A 19551-nucleotide genomic window follows, 5' to 3' on the forward strand; every position below is an offset into this window, starting at 1 on the left:
GGTTTATGATCATTAACACACATATCTAAGGACTATATTGGCATTTAATGACCCTGACATTCTTGGGGCTGGAAGGGGTAATGTTGGTAGGGAAGGGGAGCAGAATCTCGCTCCTCTGAGGTTCTCTGCATCCCCATTGCAAATCCCAGTACCTTTAATGGCAAACCCATTACATGTCCACCAAAAATGGGTAAGTGCATAATAACCTAATGCAAATTAAGAAAATACATCACTCGATGTATTTTTGTCGCTTATTCCCTTGACAATGCTGTACACCAAGGATATCTGAAAGCCTGTGATGTCCAGTATTGCTAGAGCTAATTTCAGTTATGCAATCAATTGAACAGCATTTGACAAAAAGAGGAGCTCTTCATCTTTTCTTCTACTCCAGAGCCATGTGGACCGTGAGAGCTGTGGTAAGGTGCTGCAAAGAAATCCCAGCCTAGACAAAGGCAGGGACTTCAACACTGGGTGGACAGATGTTCTTGTTCCTTCCAAGTACTTCACCTCCCTCTCCGCAGGCGCCTCTGGGAATTTCAGAGCCTATATGCATCAGTTGAACAAAACTGTTGCCTCAAAACAGAAATGTGTTTCAACTTTGTCTTTCAGGTGAGTAAAAAAAAGATCCTATTGCACTATTTCAAAGAGGAGTAGGGAAGTTCGCCCTGGTGCCCTGGCCAATATTTATCCCTCAATTAACATCAAAAAAAAAAATTAACTAGTCATCATCACATTGCTTGTTATAGGACCTTGCTGTGTGCAAATTGGCTGCTGTGTTTCTTACAACAGTGGCTAAACTTCAAAAAGTACTTCATTGGCCATAAAGCACTTTTAGACATTGAGGTTGTGAAAAGAATATAAGGACAAACTATCATATGTAGTAATTCCTAACTTAAATCAAACTTTACCTTTAAATAAAGATTTGTGGTCATTTCAAAATAAGTACATTATTCTACAATAGTTGGTAAAATTATAAAGACACGATGCCCATGTCTAGCAACTTCAAGGACTTGATTCAGTCTTGAACCAGCAGAATCCCATTTAGTAAAGACTCACTGGAGAAAAACTAAACATGCCACACTCCTTAATGGTTCCATCATTACTAACACCTGCACTACATTCTTCTTCCTTGTTCTATATTAAGGAAATTAGCACCGCACTTTCCCCAACATGATAGCAGAAAAGACAGATTAAATGTCATGCACTGTGTGGCAGAAGATTTATGACTAATAATAATTTCTCACCATCACAATTATTAAAGGTAATTTTCAACAATGTTTTTTTATATATCACTTTCTCTTCAACTGCAATTACTTCTAGATGATTATTAGATTCACTTCCTAACAAATTTTATTCCTGTGAGCAATGACAAGCTCAGTTCATTATATTCCAGATAGATATTTTTCTGGCCATTGGCATTCGTGAACCACACAAACTCTTTATTAAGACTGCTGCACCAAAGTGCACGACAACTAGGTTTAGTCAATTTTGTGCAATGTTACAGATATAACTTTCTTGGCAAAAGCTAAGCATTATGCAGGTTCACACATTATGTACTTTACTGAAACTTTACATTGAAAGTTATGGGGAAATGCATACATTCTCTCGCTAGAAAGACTGGATCTTCTTAGTTCCCAAAGAGTTCAAACATGCAGCGCCTTAAGGCAAAGGGTTCTGAGGATTTCAAGAGTTTGAAAATCAGTCAGTCACATTGCTATATTTTAGCACCCTGTTTAATAAAGTTTTCTTTTAAAAAGATAATTACTAGGTCACTAAAAACTACTGCCCAGCTCATATCTAGTATGGGACAGATTCATTCAACTCTGCCAATTCATAAATAAGTTAAACTAAATTACCCCACTACACTACCTAACAGCCACTGAGGATAGTTAAACTCCATCACTGCCTTCAGGACATGAGGTCAGATGAGGAAGAAATGTTTTTCTGACTTTTTAGTCAGTAGCCAAAATGGCTTTCCACTAACTCTAAACATTGGGTCTGACGGTCCCAACTGATTCCAAGAAGAAGAGCGAGATACACTTTTAATTCTGCTTTGTTCCAGTGTCAGGTCTGGTCCTGCTACCAGATTCAGGCCACATCGACTTTAAAAACCATAACATTCTGCATTGACCCTTAATAAGCTTTCACATTCTCCTTGCACTTAAAACCCAGTTCTTCCAAATTATTAACTGGCAGTGCATTTCCCTATTGAGAAACAGATGGAGGGAATTCTCTGCCAATACAGATGGGAAAAATCCATTACTTGCACAACTGGGCAGTCATCAAAAGGCGGAGGGAAGTCCAGTTTTGCAAAAGACAAGTGATTCTGCTTAAGTCTGAGCCAAGTACAATACATTGTTTTGGCCTTTCTTATTCATTTGGTCGTGCCTCTTTTTTTAAATTCTCAGTTTGAGATGAGTCTCAAATCTTGGAGTTAATAGTGTCAATTGAATTTGCCCGTAAAATGTAATTTCTGATATTGTACAAAAAAATGTAATTAATGAAGACAAAATCTTCAAACAAAAACAGATTGGAATTGAAAATATGGAGCTACTTGTAATCTGAAGGCACTAGATTCCTGAGAACATAAAGCGATTCAAATAAAAGTATAGTTCTTTAAACTAATACTCAAGTCAATTTAATATTGGTTTTCACTTCAGTAGCTCACCCAGAAAGCACAGCCAAATACGGAAAAGATTAATTTTCAACAGCATGAAACAGTTTGAAGAATATAGGTGGTAATTTTATGATTATGGAACAGTTAGATACGGGTACAGTGGGGGAAAAATGCAGGGCCATGGGGAAAGGGGAGAGCAGTGGGATGAACCGGACAGCTCTTTCAAATAGCTGGCATGGCCATGATGAGTCGAATGGCCTCCTTCTGTACGGTGTCATTTTATGATTCTATACAGAAAATTACAAGAACGGATAGTATAAGTTATATTAGGTACTGTACCCCTCTATGGCTGGAATCCCAATATTAAGCCATTTTATTTGCTTATAATGAACTAAAATATACAGCAGAGTCCTGAATTACATAATCCAAGACCTTCAGGGGTGAAAGCAGTTATTCATAAAGTTAAAAGCAACTCAATTTTATGACCATGTCCCGTAGATTTGACTGTATATTCTAATTTTCTGTTTTTTTTCTTGTGAAGGTGACAATAAATTACCCTTGCACCCCGGTGGAAAGCTTTACCTGTCCTGTATGAAGTATGACAGCATACCTCTAGTGGAAGTTCTTTTTAAAACTTTAATAACTCCTGCCCTTCAGAGTATTGAAAATCTTGTTGCCTTCCAGTCCTGCTCCCTGGAAACCTAACATTTTATGGCTCCACTCAGGCTGATGTTAGCAATGATGTAAGTAGATGAATGGCTCCATAGAGAATAACACTAATCCAGGGGGCCCCCACACAGGGAAACTGATATTGGCTGAGGTTTAAAACTGCAGTCTGTGTATTCTAATAGGATATAGGCATCTGGGCACTCGAACCATCTGTTTTCCAGTTTTGTCTTACTAAAATACTTTCAAAAATCTTCAAATGCCAAAACATTTGAGAAAACTACTTCAAATAATTTATTACATGCAGTACCTATTTCTTAATTAAAGAGTTATCGTATCAACCTAAGATAACATGCTAACTAATGGTTAACCACATCAAAGTCATTATGCCATTCGATCCATCAAGTCCATGCTGGCTCTCGCGGAGCAATTCAGTCAGTCCCACTCCCCCACTCGATTCCCCTGGTCCCGCAAGTTTATTTCCTTCAAGTGCCCATCCAAATGGCTTTTGAAATCATTGATCGTCTCCGCTTCCTGCACCCTCTTGGGCAGCGGATTCAATGGTCAATTACAACAAACCAAAAGTACACATTTCACTCAGACGTACGAGACAAATGTGTTTAATTTGACTCCAGCGGATAAATGTAATTTGCCGTTTTTCCTGGTTGGTAGCTTACTTAATTATAGCTAGATTTCCCAATATTAATGGTTATAAACAGATATGGTCCAGGGACCCGCCTGCAAAATAATGACCGCAACTTCACCATTATTTTGAATAATCGGTTTCATCTTGTTTTTAATGGCAAGCCTAGCCAGTGAAGTAAAATAAGCAGAAAGGTGGTAAAGTTGTCCATCTGGACAAAAATCCCAATCTTGAAATAATTCATTTCTCTACATGAGACGGTGAGTTCCAGAGTGTTTGGCACAAAGGTTTCATTCATTATTCAATCTAAAACATTACAAAAGTGATAGTTCTGCACAAAGGATCAACAGAAAGTGCTGCATGTCATAGAGTCATTTACAGCACAGAAGGAGACCATTCGGCCCATTGAGTTCATGCTGGCTCTCCACGGAGTTATCCTGTCAGTCCCACTCCACTGCTCAATCTCCTTAGGCCTACGAGTCTATTTCTCTCAAGTGGCCATCCAACAACTTCTTGTAGTCATGGATCATCTCTGCTTCCACCACGTTTGTGGGCAACGAGTTCCAGGTCATTAGCAGATGTGAATTAAAAAGTGCTTCCTCATATCCTCCCTGCATCTTTTCTAGCATTTTCTGGTGTTGTTTCAGACATCTGGCATCTACTGTATTTTTCTTTTCTTTTACTTAGAAAATGGTAAATTTGCCAAAAATGGAGGGGGAATGAATTTGGCATGAGTTCTGTGATGTTCAAGAAAACATCACAGTTCTCTTTCTCCCTCAAAGACAAAGCTTTTTGCGCAGTGACCCACACAAGCATTTGGGCAATGACACAATGAAAGCCAAATCAAGTCAGACTAGTTATGTGGAAAAGTAAACACAAGTCTCCAGCAACATTTTCTTTGTGAACCATTTTGTACTGTTGCTTCTTTTGAGTGTTAAGTATAGAGAGGCGCTGCACATTTTACATGGGCTGTAGTGGCAGCGCTGATAAAGGTACTTGGGCAGAATGGCCAAGTTAATATTTCAGTTGCGATTCATGTACCTACTTAAAGGACATTGTGGAGCAGTGTTGTCCAACGGAAATTTCTGACCAGTCACAGGTGTAGTTACGGTGACTATGGTAGCTACGGTACATGCACTGGTGGAAAATAACTTACATATGTATGTTTACTTAACAAACACCTATCACCATTTAGTAACCAATGAAGTAAAACACCCTCAGCAATCAAAAAACACTCGTATACTCTGCTTTGACTTACCATTTTACCAACAAACAGGCAAACGAATTAAATTACAGATGCATATACCATGCCCAATGACAAGGTCGATTTTTTTTCACTAATTAGCAGATGCACAGACTCAAATTCCACAGTGGACAACATTTAATCCACGTAGATCACGTGTGTCTTTGTTTCAACCTACCTCATCAATGATCAAGAAAAGTTCTGTATTTTTCTTCCCTTACTTTTCCTAAACAGTGTAATTTATTCTGGATTCCAGCTCCACAAGGGTGGGAAGCTTTTGGCACTTCACCCAAGCAGGCAAACCTCATGGGGATTGTTTTCTGAGTATGCGTTGGCCGAAAAACTATGAATAGTGTGACTGCATTACTGGCAGATGAGGTTCCTTATCCATAGCACATACTTGGAAAATTGCCCCCTGTGACCCCAGACAATGAATGATGTCAGGTCGTTTGATGATGGGGGTGGTGGGCAGGAAGAGAGGGCACAACACAATTGAGTCTAACTTTGCCCTGAGTTGATAACCACAAGCATGCATTTCAAGCAAAGAGCACTAGACAGTGATTAGGAGCAGGAAATGGCTAACTTTGTCATTGATAACATCTGTAGAACCCCAACTGCTACCTCAGCTGAGATTGGCTAACTCCTGGGATTGAATCTGAAATCTTACTGATCTTCAGGACTCATTACCACTTTACAAGATATTGTTACCTTCTGAGCATTGTTGTGGCACTGGGTGCTTCTGCCCAATTTTGCCAACATAACATTTTTAGATGTTACTAAAACAAGCTACCCAGAAATCAATACAAATGGAGTTTGTTTGCCCGAAAAGAAATCCACACACTCTTCCCATGAGACACGCCAATTATCCAAATCCAGAAAGCTAGGGACAAATTGGCAGAGCCAAGCCTTGAGAATCCCAAGTGTGCGCAAAGATACTGCTGGAGGTTATGTAGCTGAAACTATGCAGCTTATCAGCGCAATGCATTGGCAAACTTTCCGCTACTTGTCCAGGTAGGCCCAACCTACCATTAGGTCATTACCCAGCAGCGTTAACTGAAGCCGAGTGAGAAGATTCCAAGTCCTCAGCAATAAGTCTAGACTTTAGTGTCCACCCAGGTTACCAGGGTGATTGTCAACTATGCTGTGCACTGCCTGAATCAGATATCAGATTAGCAAGAATGTTATAAGAAACTAAGTTAGTGCCAAACTTTTATCACCAGACACACCACCTTTAGTTATTTCAACGCCAGCGACATCACTTCAGCTCTCCCCTCCGTAGGGATAGGTCATAGTTGGTCATTAGACAACTGACAAGCGTCAGTTTGAATCTTCCTACGGTAAGCAACAGGTAGCAGCTTCTCCTCAAACAACTGCACAACTCATCAAATATGCAAGTGCACTGCCACTATACAACTGGCTACAGCACTAATGCACATCATCACTGACAAACCAGTTCCACCAGCTGAAGGTGAGGAAGTTTAGCAGTTTATGCTTGCCTCCCTGCAACCAAATTCTGGTTAGTTCCAAATCCTGAACACATGAGCAGCTGTTTTCATGATGGTCTCTAGGCATTAACCTTGGCTCAGTTGGTAGTAATTTCACCTCAGAGTCAGACGGTTGGGCTCAGGTCCTACTCTAGAGACTTGAACACACAGTCTACGCTGACAATTTAATGCAGTACTGAGAGAGGTGCTACACTGCCGGAGTGTCGCTGTTCAGATGAAACATTAAACCAGGGCTCAGCCTGCCCCCTAAGATGAACGTAAAAGATCCTATGGCACTATTGGAAGATCAGGGGAGTTCTCCCTGGTGTCCTAGCCAATATTTATCCCTCAACCAACATCACAAAAACAGTAAAGCAAAACACTGCAGATGTTGGAAATCTGAAATAAAAACAGAAAGTGCCAGAAATACTCAGCAGGTCTGGGAGAATCTGTGGAGACACTAACAGAGATGACGTTTCGAGAATGATATGACTCTTCTTCAGAACTGAAGCAAGGTAGAAATGTAATGGGTTTTATGCCATTGAAAAGGGGGACGGGAGAAAAAAAGGGGAAGGTCTGTGATGGGGTAGAGGGTGGGAAGATTAAATGACAAAGATGTCATGGAACAAAGGGCAAAGAGAGAGGTAACAGTCACAATAAAAGAAAAAGCATTAGTCCAAAAGCATCACAAAATAGTCATTTATCTCATTGCTCTTTGTGTGGAAAAGAATCAATTCACAATAGATAAAACAAAGCATTTTCTTTTTAAAAAGGGAATTATTGAATTGTGGAGAAAGATAAGGGATCAGAGTCAGGAAACAGTATAAATTTACTCTTTGTATCATTTATCAATAAGCATTTCCAAGTCAAGTACAGCAAAGGTCAATACAGGCTGCACTCTTTATTCTATGACAAATGTTTGAATCTCAAGGACTGGAGTGCCCCTACTGGACATGAACTTTACAGGGACACAGCTGCACAAACATCTCATGCAACCCCCCACCCTCTAATGCAATTTGCAGCATCATAGCCAACAGCTGGCGGCAGTCTCAGTTTTCCAGTTTCTAATAAGTGCGGCAAAATGCAGAATGAAGATGTTGTCAATGTGACTATAATTAAAAGACTGGCGCAGATGCAAAATAAAACAAATCCTTGACTTTCATAAAGGAGCGGGATTACAAGGGTCTGTATGAATACAAACTAACAGCCTACTCCCACACATTTTATACTTGAAACGTATCCCATTGGAAGTGAGTATGTGATAAGGGACTGTTATAAACTGAGGTCTTTCTTTAAATTGGATCAGCAAATCAAACACAAGCAATTTTTACTCTCTCAACATTACTGAAACATTCAGAAACAATCTAGCGCAGTGGTGCCCAACACATGCTGGTGAGCTAAATGAAGTTCTGCCTTAGTTCAGGCACTATGATCTTTCAATATACGACAACAGTACAGCTTTCTGTTGAGCCAGCTGCAAAAATCACATGCCCCGCTCAGGAAGTACAAAGTGCCAATTTCTCCAGAGCGAAAGGCAGTTAGATTGATTGTGCTCCATCCTAAGCCGAGCATTCAACCCCCGTTCCACCCACCAGCACAAAACCAACTTACTTCCATCTCCGCAATCTTACATCACTCTGCCCCTACTTTGGACCATCTGCTGCTGAAACCCTTCATTCATGTCTTTGTCATCTTTTGACTGGATTTTTCTAACACTCTCCAGCCTACCTTCCCTGACTTCAACTCATTCAAAACTGCTGCCTGCATTATACTCCATACCAAATCCCATTCACTCATCATCCTTCCCCACTGATGTATATTAGCTCCCACTCACTCAACACCTCGAATACAAAATTCTAATCCTTGTTTTTAAATGCCAATCTTCTCAGCCATTTTTCTCTGCAAAAAATCCCCCCACGACTTCTGCCTCTTGTGCATCCCCCTCCCTTCACCTCATCACTGGTAACTATGCTTTTAGCCACCTAGATTCCACTCTGTGGAATTGCTTCCCTAAGCTCCTCTGCCTCTCTATACCTTTAAAACCTTCCATAAAGCCCACCTATTTTGAGCTAGCTCTGGTCACATTTCCTAAGCTCTTATTGGCTTGATATCTACTTTTTTTTCATGCCTCTGTGATGTGCCTTGGGATGTTTTACTACATTAAAGGCGCTTGTATGAACACCAGTGGCAGAGTTTCCACTTCAGGCATAATCAGGAAATTGCGCGCAAAATGTGCTTGAAATGGCACTGGTTAGGTTACAGTTCAAGTTTTCACTAAAATTAATTTGCATAATCACAAATGGAAAATCTGCCCTGAAACAGCTCAATTGTGTAATAGAAAATAACCATTTCTTTTTTTCTTTCCATTAAAAAATATTCCCTGATGTATTTAAGAGTGGTAACCTGGTGCAGTTGTTAGCACAGCTGAAAATGGATTTATCACAGAAAGTAAGCATTTTTAATGGGTTTCCAGTCCTCCACTGTAAGAAACCAGATTCAAAATCACTGAAAGCAAATAATTTATGCTGAACTAGTTAACAGTTCCATTGGTGTACACTAGTCAGTTTCTTAGTAAATTAAGTATCTTCCGATAGAAAAAAACATTTAAAATGTGCCTACAAGTATCTGTGGGCCTAGGAAAAACAAGTGCAATTTAAGAGCTGCTCAAACCAGCATAAATCGATGGAATCTCACAATGCCAACCTGGAGGGCAGGGCCAGTTTTGTGGGAAGGACCTGATCAGAGTGAATTGAACCTTGAACCAAAGCGCAGAAAACACGAAAGCAAGTGTCTTTGGGTATATGCTGCGCTAAAAGCTCCCCAATCTTTTGCACTGGTTCGGCCAATGCCGCCTGAATTGCACTGGTATTACTAGTTTAAACAAGCCATAACTCTACCCCCAATTATTGTTACTGTTGTTTATAAATGGGACAGGAGCAAGACCGAGACTTAACAAACGGAATGAGAAGGTAGGCGTGATCAAGAGAGGCATAGCAACACAGTGATAAATAAAAACAAATAACTGTTATGCATCAAGGCCAAGAAGATTTAGCTTGATCTGTTGCCTATAATGGATTGTAGGGTTTCAAACATAATTTAAATGCTGAAGATATTGTAGCTATTCTATGGTCACATAACAATCAACTATAAAAGCAAATTTCAGATTTGTAATTGTCTTATCGCAAAGGAGAACACTGGATCTTGGATCCAAGCGCAACTACACTCAGACATCCAGAGATGTACATATATAGGTCCTGTTCTAACAACTTTCGTGACACAAGACACAAAGTAAAACTGGAGTGCAGATACCACTATTCTCTACTCAAAAATCCGAGCTGCCTCAGCAGAAGCAGTCTGCCATTTCCAAAGAGGAGACGCTGCCAATGTTCAGATACATTTTTGAAGAGTTGTTTTTGAGATGTGAGTGACACTGGCAAGTCTGCATTTGTTGCTCCGGCCCAAGGTGTGTTGAGCAAATTAAGAGTTAATCCAATAGTATGGGAATGGAGTCCCACGTAAGCCAGATGGGGTTAGGTGGAAGGTTTCCCTCCCCTGAAGGACATTAGAAAACCCGCTGACTTTTAATAACAACTCGGCAGTTTTCAGTCATTTTTATTTTCAGGTGCCAGTCCACTAATTATGTTTATTGAATTCAAGGTCATACTTCCCATGAAGTTAAACTCGCGACCTTTGGGCTGCTAGTTCAAGCCAAAAATCACTGCACTTCAAAAGCCTGGGGGGGGGTTATTGGCTTTTGGAAACCCGGAGAGTTTTAAGCATCACTTGCCAGGAGAAGCTGCTGTAAATGCCTCTGAACTGGAAGCCCACTGTGAAGATTGTTTTTAGCTACACTGAAGCCCATGTACCTAATCACAAGCATAGCTCAGCAATGAAGATCTCCTTCAAATCTTATGATTCACTGTGCGTGCAGTGGCTTTATAAAGGAAAAGCAATTGTTTACTCTCGTGAAAGTATCCATGGAAGAAAAGGGCAAAGAACAGCCTCACTCGGAAAATTTGTGATGGGGTCTAATTTGACTTTGCTGGGTGATATGTTCTGGATAAATTAGTATCAAATTTCAAGGAAAAATGACACATAAATACACCAACTGTTTCAGACTCATTTTCAGAGTTGAACGGACACACTTCTAATCCACGAAAATATTCAAGAAAATGGTAACAATCTAGAACACCCATGGAGTTCCAAGCATTACACAACAACTTGCATTTATATAGCATCTTTGACATAGTAAAATGCCTCAAGGAGCTCCACAAAGTAAGCCAGTTTTCTTCAGCAGATATGGTGCTGAATGGGCATCGTTTGATTTTTGATCAACTCATTCAGTGTGGAAACAGATTGCATGAAGGCTCCATCAGTTACCAATGGAGCAGCTGCTCAGTTGGAAATGACTGAAATGCATCAAAATAACAGCTTGAAGCTAATGTGAAAAAAGTACAGGGCTGAATTGTGGACAGCTGTGCCAGACGAGCCAAAATTCAAGATTGCTGGCTTACATATGATTTATCTGTATTTCTCCATCTATGTATGCAAACCTTTTTTCTTGTGTTAAACCTGCAAAATCGAAGTACAGATGTTTGATACTTACATTTCAAAGTTGCTATATCTGCAACCACATCAAGAGTAGAACTTTCTGATTCACGGGTAATGGAAGCCTTCTGGGCTGTACTATCAGCTACCCTTAAAGTCATTCCTAAGTTCACAGCTTATAGGTCTGTACACTACAAACCTATCTTTACAGACTGACAGCAAGACTGTTAGCCCAAAAGCACAAGCAAAAGCAGCGACTGACAACAGCTCTCAATTATCAGCTTTTTTTTTTCCAAAACATACCTTATTCATAAAATTTGTAAAAGTACATTTCATAGCAACTTAAACTTAACAGCAACCAGTGGAAAAGCCCCTGGATAGGACAGCATTACCCCTGAAATAATCAAGAGTGCCAAGCCTGCTGTACTCTCAGCACTCCATGAACTGCGCTGCTTGTGCTGGGATGAGGGAGCAGTACCACAGGACAAGCGCGATGCCAATATCATCACCCTCTATAAGAACAAGGGCGACCGCGGTGACTGCAACAATTACCGTGGAATCTCCTGCTCAGCATAATGGGGAAAGTCTTTACTCAAGTCGTTTTAAACAGACTCCAGAAGCTGGCTGAGCGTGTCTACCCTGAGGCACAGTGTGGCTTTCAAGCAGAGAGATCCACCATTGACATGCTGTTCTCCCTTTGCCAGCTACAGGAGAAATGCCGCGAACAACAGATGCCCCTCTACGTTGCTTTCATAGATCTCACCAAAGCCTTTGACTTCATCAGCAGACATGTTCTCTTCAGACTACTAGCAAAGATCGGACGTCTACCAAGCTACTTAGTATCATCACCTCATTCCATGACAATATGAAAGGCACAATTCAGCATAGCGGCACCTCATCAGACCCCTTTCCTATCCTGAGTGGCGTGAAACAGGGCTGTGTTCTCGCACCTACACTGTTTGGGATCTTCTCCCTGCTGCTCTCACATGCTTTCAAGTCTTCAGAAGAAGGAATTTTCCTCCACATAAGATCAGATGGCAGGTTGTTCAACCTTGCCCGTCTTAGAGCGAAGACCAAAGTACGGAAAGTCCTCATCAGGGAACTCCTCTTTGCTGACGATGCTGCATTAACATCCCACACAGAAGAGCATCTGCAGAGACTCATCAACAGGATTGCTGCTGCCTGCAACGAATTTGGCCTAACCATCAGCCTCAAGAAAACTAACATCATGGGACAGGACGTCAGAAATGCTCCATCCATCAATACTGGCGACCACGCTCTGGAAGTGGTTCAAGAGTTCACCTACCTAGGCTCAACTATCACCAGTAACCTGTCTCTCGATGCAGAAATCAAAATGCGCATGGGAAAGACATCCACTGCTATGTCCAGACTGGCCAAGAGAGTGTGGGAAAATGGCACACTGACACAGAACACAAAAGTCCGAGTGTTTCAAGCCTGTGTCCTCAGTACCTTGCTCTACGGAAGCGAGGCCTGGACAACGTATGTCAGCCAAGAGCGACGTCTCAACCCATTCCATCTTCGCTGCCTCTGAAGAATCCTTGGCATCAGGTGGCAGAACCATATCTCCAATGCAGAAGTCCTCGAGGCGGCCAACATCCCCAGCATATACACCCTACGGAGCCAGCGGCGCTCGAGATGCCTTGGCCATGTGAGCCGCATAGAAGATGGCAGGATCCCCATGGACGCATTGTACAGCGAGCTTGTCACTGGTATCAGATCCAACGGCCGTCCATGGCGCAACTTTAAAGACGTCTGCAAACGCAACATGAAGACCTGTGACATTGACCACAAGCCGTGGGAATCAGTTGACAGTGATCGCCAGAGCTGGCGGGCAGCCATAAAGGCGGGGCTAAAAAATGGCAAGTCAAAGAGACTTAGCAGTTGGCAGGAAAAAAGACAGAAGTGCAAGGAGAGCGGCAACTGTGTAACAGCTCCAGCAACCAATTTTATTTGCTGCGCTTGTGGAAGAGTCTGTCACTCTAGAATTGGCCTTTATAGCCACTCCAGGTGCTGCTCCACAAACCACTGACCACCTCTAGGCGCTTACCCATTGTCTCTCGAGACAAGGAGGCCAAAGAAAGAAAGAAACATAAAGTGCAATACAGTTTATTCTTGCATTACAGTATGCAGCACTCTAAGCGTAGTGAGGCACCTCAATTATAGGTTATATTTACAATGTACATTTCATGTCAAATATACAGACCAAGGGGTTCTAGCCCCCTGGCGCACTCTGGTAGGAGGAACTTAGAATGAGGCCTTTCCTGATTGCAGCAACTGCCCCAAGCTTTAGCACGCCCTTCAACACATTGTCCTGGACCTCGGAATGTGCCACACTGCAACACTCGATCGCACACAGCTGTTTTCACTGGAAGATCAGCAAGTTTCAGGCAGACCAAAGAGTGCCTTTCATCGCGTTGATGGTCCTCTAGCAGCAGTTGGTGTGTGTCTCAGTGCGTGCCCCTGGGAACAGCCCTTAGAGCACAGCATCCTGCGTTATGGAGCTGCTCGGGATGAACCTTTTCAAAAACCACTGTATCTCTTTCAAAACCTTATTTGCAAAGACAAACTCCAGAAGGAGGTGGGCAACGATGGTCCTGTGTTCAATGGTACTGAGATTCTGGATGTGCATGAAGGATCTGACAGGGAGGGTCCTTCTCGTCACCAGCCAAGCTACGTCTTGGCGCTTGTTTGAAAGTTCTGGCAGAGACATTCTGCCAAATGGGTTTCACAGTTTGTTCAGGGAACCATCCAACAGGATTTACCACCTCCTTTTCCCGTAGGGCCTTGAGGAAGTTAAGTGTGGGCCACTGCCTTACGGGACTACTGGTCAAAGGTGTTTTTCGGCACAAGCTTTTCCACGAGGGACAGATGGCATGGCAAGGTCCAACTGAATGGAGCATTCTGCAGCAACGTGGCCGGACCCATCCTTCGCAACACAGGGAACAGATAGAATCTCAGCACGTAGTGACACATGGTATTTTCATACCGGGGGTCTATGCAGAGCTTGATGTAGCCACACACAAAGGTAGCCATTAGGACAAGGTCCCCCCCCTTTTTCCAGAGATTTGAACATTGAGTCCCTGCAGACATGATCCATCTTCGATCTCAGATTGTTATGATCACCTTGTTCAAGGTTTGTATTAATATTTTAGAGGTCACTTTTAGTTTTGGAAAATTAAATGTGTAGTTGTGAGAATTTCAAAAGGTTGCAGAACACCCAAGTTTTAAAGCTCAAAAATCTCTCCATGAGTGCTTACAGAGACAGTGAAGTGCAAGAGCCATAAAACCGCAGGTGGTCCCATTTAGTTGGGCAGTTGGAATCAGCAAGTTTAGGAGAATTTGTTCTGTCATTGTTAGCAATATCAATTATTCATGTGGGCATCAGGAATCAAAGAGAAGATTTGGAGTTGGAAATAATTAGTTTAAATTGCTATCTGCAACATCCCATATGTACCACATTGCTATGGAGACAGATAATGCAGGGGGTGTCTGCTGGTTTTTTGAGCTGTGTGCTTACTGACACAGTCAGTTGGCTTTTGGAAAAGCAAGTTGACTTTGAAAACAACTGGACTCAGGAGCAAAGAGGCCATCAGGAACCAGGGTTGTTGCTGTTTTGAATAAGGCCCACGCTCCAGCTGGGAAGTCCAGATTCAGGAGCTCTGATACCTCAGAGGACAGCTGAGAAATTAAGAAAATTAAAGTGAATTCTTAAGTGCTGTGGTACACTTTGAATTGGTCCCAGGAGAAATGAACAAATCGCCAAGATTCTGTAACGTATAGGGAAATTCTTGGGGTTGAAGTAACAGTCAAATAGGAGTGTTCTGTTGAGATTTAGCATTTGAAGTAAACGTCTTTATGTTCCGTTAAGATTTTTTTTACAATAAGTGTTTCCAAATTGGAGTGGATTTGAGCAGAAGATGGTGACGTTGCCCATGTAGAGGGCTGCTTTAACCTGAATCATGTTTTGCTTTGTTCAACTCTTACAAAGTTTTTTGTTTAAAACGTGAAATCTTGTGGCTTATTTCTATCTGTAATAACTGGGAATTCAACTTTCTCTTTTTAAAAGTTAAAGGGATCGAAACAAGATAAAGCTGAAGTTGGCACATGTGACCATCGCGACACTGAATCGGTATATATGCCAGACCTGCAGAAAAACTGAGAACACTTCAAACCTGATGACCAGATTCTTACCTGCAAATGGAGAGGGAGCTTTGCACCCACATGCCCAGTTTCTGTTTCACCTTGGCTGAACGGTCCTCCCAGCTGTAAGTGCACGCCCCAGCCCCTCCAAACCATATCCCGAGCACCTTCAGGTAGCCTGACCTATTTTGTAGTCCATATTAAGCAGTGAAATGGGCTGCCAATTTCTGAATTTCTCCCTCTTTCCCCCATCCGTTTTTAAATGAGGGTGACTTTTAGGACTAGGTGAGAAAGGTATCTAGGGGTCCCTTTCAGCCTTCACTTGGTCTTACTCGTACAGGGTTTAATTTTAAACACACCATATTATTAACTCCGCCTTGGTGAATCCTTGTTCACCGCTTTCCAATTATAAGGCAAAGAAACCAGCACAAACAGGCTTTCTTAAGTTTAAAGAAGAAAAGTTGAAATTTATTAAATTTGAACTTAAACTCTAGTTCGGTTAATGCCTACGGATACACGAAACGCTCATGGTAGCATGCATACACGATACACACATGCAAACAGAGACAGAAAGAGAAGAAAAAAAAATAAAGTGGAAACGTTTGAGGCAATATCTGAAGAGTTTTTGTTACAGTTGTTCGAGCTCACTGTAGAGTCCTTGATTGTAGGTAGATTTTGCTTTTCGTTGGGGCCCAGTATTCTTCTTGAACCTTGTTCGCTGTAGGAGACTGTTCCCTCTTGGGGTTCATGTGTCTTCAGTGAATTCAGAGGCTTGTGAGAAAGAGATGGGAGCAGAGAAGAGAGTTCTTCTCAGTCCAGGAGCGAACAGATACTCTCTGTCCAAACTGTTTGTACAATTCAGAAAAAACCCAGGTTGCCAAACAGGTTAGTCATGTGACTAACTGGTCTGACCACCTCTTGGATTGTATCACCTTAGCAGACTCTGGAATGCTCCTCTTACACACAATACCTGGTGATCAAGGTCCATTGTGGGTTGAATGTGTCAGGGAATGGTCCTTTGTCCTTTCAATCACTGCCTGTTAATATGCAAATATCTTTTCAAGTCTTTAACAAGTCCTTTCTTCACTCCAGTAACAGTTTAAAATCGATGCTCATGACAAAATTAATGTGCCTCATTCTTGGCAGGTGGGAGCCTAGCATTTCCCCAAAAATTCGGACAAGCTGCTGGCCAGAAGAATATTCGCGTGACTTCTAGCAGATCTGGGGTGATCCAGTTCGACAGAATCGAAAACAACTTGGCCGGTAAGCCGTTGCTTCCAAAAGTTTTACTCGTCTCAAAGGACCTGATGGTCTTTGTCTATTTGTCCAGAGTTAGCAGTTTGCCCAAACTCTCCCGTGTAGTCATCCAAGACCTCCGTGATAGAGAACAGGAAGGATGGGAGGCCATTCTGTCTGTGGGCTTCACATCATACAGCCCGGTATAAAAGGATTTGCTGATCCTTAATATATCAGACTATGATGACCTTACGAAGCCATCTTCTTCCTTCAGGCTGCTGATCATAGAGCTCCCCGAGTATCTTTTGGAAGAAGAAACGCGAGCATGTCTCATCCTGCACCACGGAGTGGACTCTGGACTGTAAGATAATCTTGGAGGCATCTGAAGCAAAGCATGAGGCCTGCTAGCTCTTCATATCTTGGAGATCCTCCTCGACATCGACCCTCATCGACTGCAGCAGGAGGAGATTTTGCATGTTTTTCTGGAGTCTGGATACTTCCCTCTGTCTCACTATCTGAACACCTTCAAGGATGAAGAATCTTTTGATGTTCGCCTTGATTGAATCCCTGACGCACAGGTGAGAAGCAAAGAGTTTCACTTGGCTCAGTCGTTAATGTATCCACTTCTAGCTCATGGGCTGGGGTCTTATACCAAGGCATAAGTGAATCTAGACCAACACTTTAGTGCAATAGCAAGGGAATGCTGAATTAACAAAGATTTCATCCCTGTACATGACATTAAACAGAGGCTCGAACTGCCTGTGTTCTAGTGTTTTAAGATTCCATGGTGCAACATAAAGAACACACAGTTCTCTCTAGTCCTGCCTTTCCTCAACTAACACTACCTAAAAATACACCGCTCAACTATATCATGAATGTTTGACAGACTTTGCTGGCACCATAACAGCTGCTATGTTTATTGCACAACAATCACTGCACTTCAGAACGTAATTTGTTGGAAGTGTTATTAGATGACATATAAATGCAAGTATTGCATTGTAATTTATTTCCCAGTAGCTGGGTAATTAAACAGAAAGCTAGAATCTCTCACAATCAGCATGATTGGCAAAATAAAAATTATTTTCTTGAAACTGAATAGAATTCAGGTATTTATTATTCCAATACATGATGCAAATACTCCAAAAGTTCAGTTTGCAATGTGCATGAACTTAATCTTATCTCTTCTAATCTTTGGCCTCCTTGTCTCGAGAGACAATGGGTAAGCACCTGGAGGTGGTCAGTGGTTTGTGAAGCAGCACCTGGAGTGGCTACAAAGGCCAATTCTAGAGTGACAGACTCTTCCACAGGTGCTGCAGATAAAATTGGTTGTCGGGGCTCTCCTTGCGCTTCTGTCTTTTTTCCTGCCAACTGCCAAGTCTCTTCAACTCGCCACAATGTGTCCTTGGGGATCCTGCCATCTTCCATGTGGCTCACATGGCCAAGCCATCTCAGGCGCCGCTGGCTCAGCAGGGTGTATATGCTGGGGATGTTGGCCACCTCGAGGACTTCTGTGTTGGAGATACGGTCCTGCCACCTGATGCCAAGGATTCTCAGAGGCAGCGAAGATGGAATGAATTGAGATGTCGCTCTTGGCTGACGTACGTTGTCCAGGCCTTGCTGCCGTAGAGCAAGGTACTGAGGACACAAACTTGATACACTTGGACTTTTGTGTTCCGTGTCAGTGCGCCATTTTCCCACACTCTCTTGGTCAGTCTGGACATAGCAGAGGAAGCCTTTCCCATGCGCTTGTTGAATTCTGCATCGAGAGACAGGTTACTGGTGATAGTTGAGCCTAGGTAGGTGAACTCTTGAACTACTTCCAGAGTGTGGTCATCGATATTTATGGATGGGGCATTTCTAACATCCTGTCCCATGATGTTCGTTTTCTTGAGGCTGATGGTTAGGCCAAATTCGGTGCAGGCAGCCGCTATCCTGTCGAGGAGTCTCTGCAGACACTCTTCAGTGTGAGATGTTAATGCAGCATCGTCAGCAAAGAGGAGTTCCCTGATGAGGACTTTCCGTACTTTGGTCTTCGCTTTTAGACGGGCAAGGTTGAACAACCTGCCACCTGATCTTGTGAGGAGGAAAATTCCTTCTTCTGAAGACTTCAACGCATGTGAGACCAGCAGGGAGAAGATGATCCCAAACAGTGTAGGTGCGAGAGCACAGCCCTGTTTCACGCCACTCAGCATAGGAAAGGGGTCTGATGAGGCGCCGCTATGCTGAATTGTGCCTTTCATATTGTCATGGAATGAGGTGATGATACTTAGTAGCTTTGGTGGACATCCGATCTTTTCTAATAGTCTGAAGAGACCACGTCTGCTGACGAGGTCAAAGGCTTTGGTGCGATCAATGAAAGCAACGTAGAGAGGCATCTGTTGTTCACGGCATTTCTCCTGTAGCTGGCGAAGGGAGAACAGCATGTCAATGGTGGATCCCTCTGCTCGATAGCCACACTGTGCCTCAGGGTAGACATGCTCAGCCAGCTTCTGGAGCCTGTTTAAAGCGACTCGAGCGACCTGCATGAACGTAATAGCTTCAATAAAAAAAACTGGACGAGAACAGCTGTGCACCAGTCTCCGGGCAACTGCAAAAAAAGACCTGCTACTCCGTTAATTTGATTTTATGCACAATGCAACATATGGACAATGTCAGGTGATGCAACAGGTCAGTCTTTGGCTGCACATTTCTACATCAGCCAATAGGATGTGCCATGTGATAGTCCCTAAGAGATTCACATGAGACAATGTCCAGATTCCACTCTCAATGTGCTGAATTCTGTGCAACAAATTAAAACCTCAAACTGATTAGGTAATTATACGCGGTATGTCATCAGATCCAAGGAAGGCCGCTATATTGCACAGATGTATGTTAAACAGATTTTGATGGACCACTGGACTATCAAACACTATTGAACCAGGACAAAAGAAACTGATACTTTGCCATCTTCTCT

The 19551-nt window shown here is 42.4% G+C and overlaps 1 protein-coding gene across 2 annotated transcripts in view; it reads right to left on the reverse strand.

Moving 5' to 3' along the window:
• Positions 1 to 19551, reverse strand: part of mon2 (MON2 homolog, regulator of endosome-to-Golgi trafficking) — a 141081-nt gene that overhangs the window by 98927 nt on the left and 22603 nt on the right. The gene's annotated exons all lie outside the window — the stretch shown is intronic.

This window comes from Heterodontus francisci, chromosome 18, assembly GCF_036365525.1.
Source record: "Heterodontus francisci isolate sHetFra1 chromosome 18, sHetFra1.hap1, whole genome shotgun sequence".
NCBI classification, from domain to species: domain Eukaryota; kingdom Metazoa; phylum Chordata; class Chondrichthyes; order Heterodontiformes; family Heterodontidae; genus Heterodontus; species Heterodontus francisci.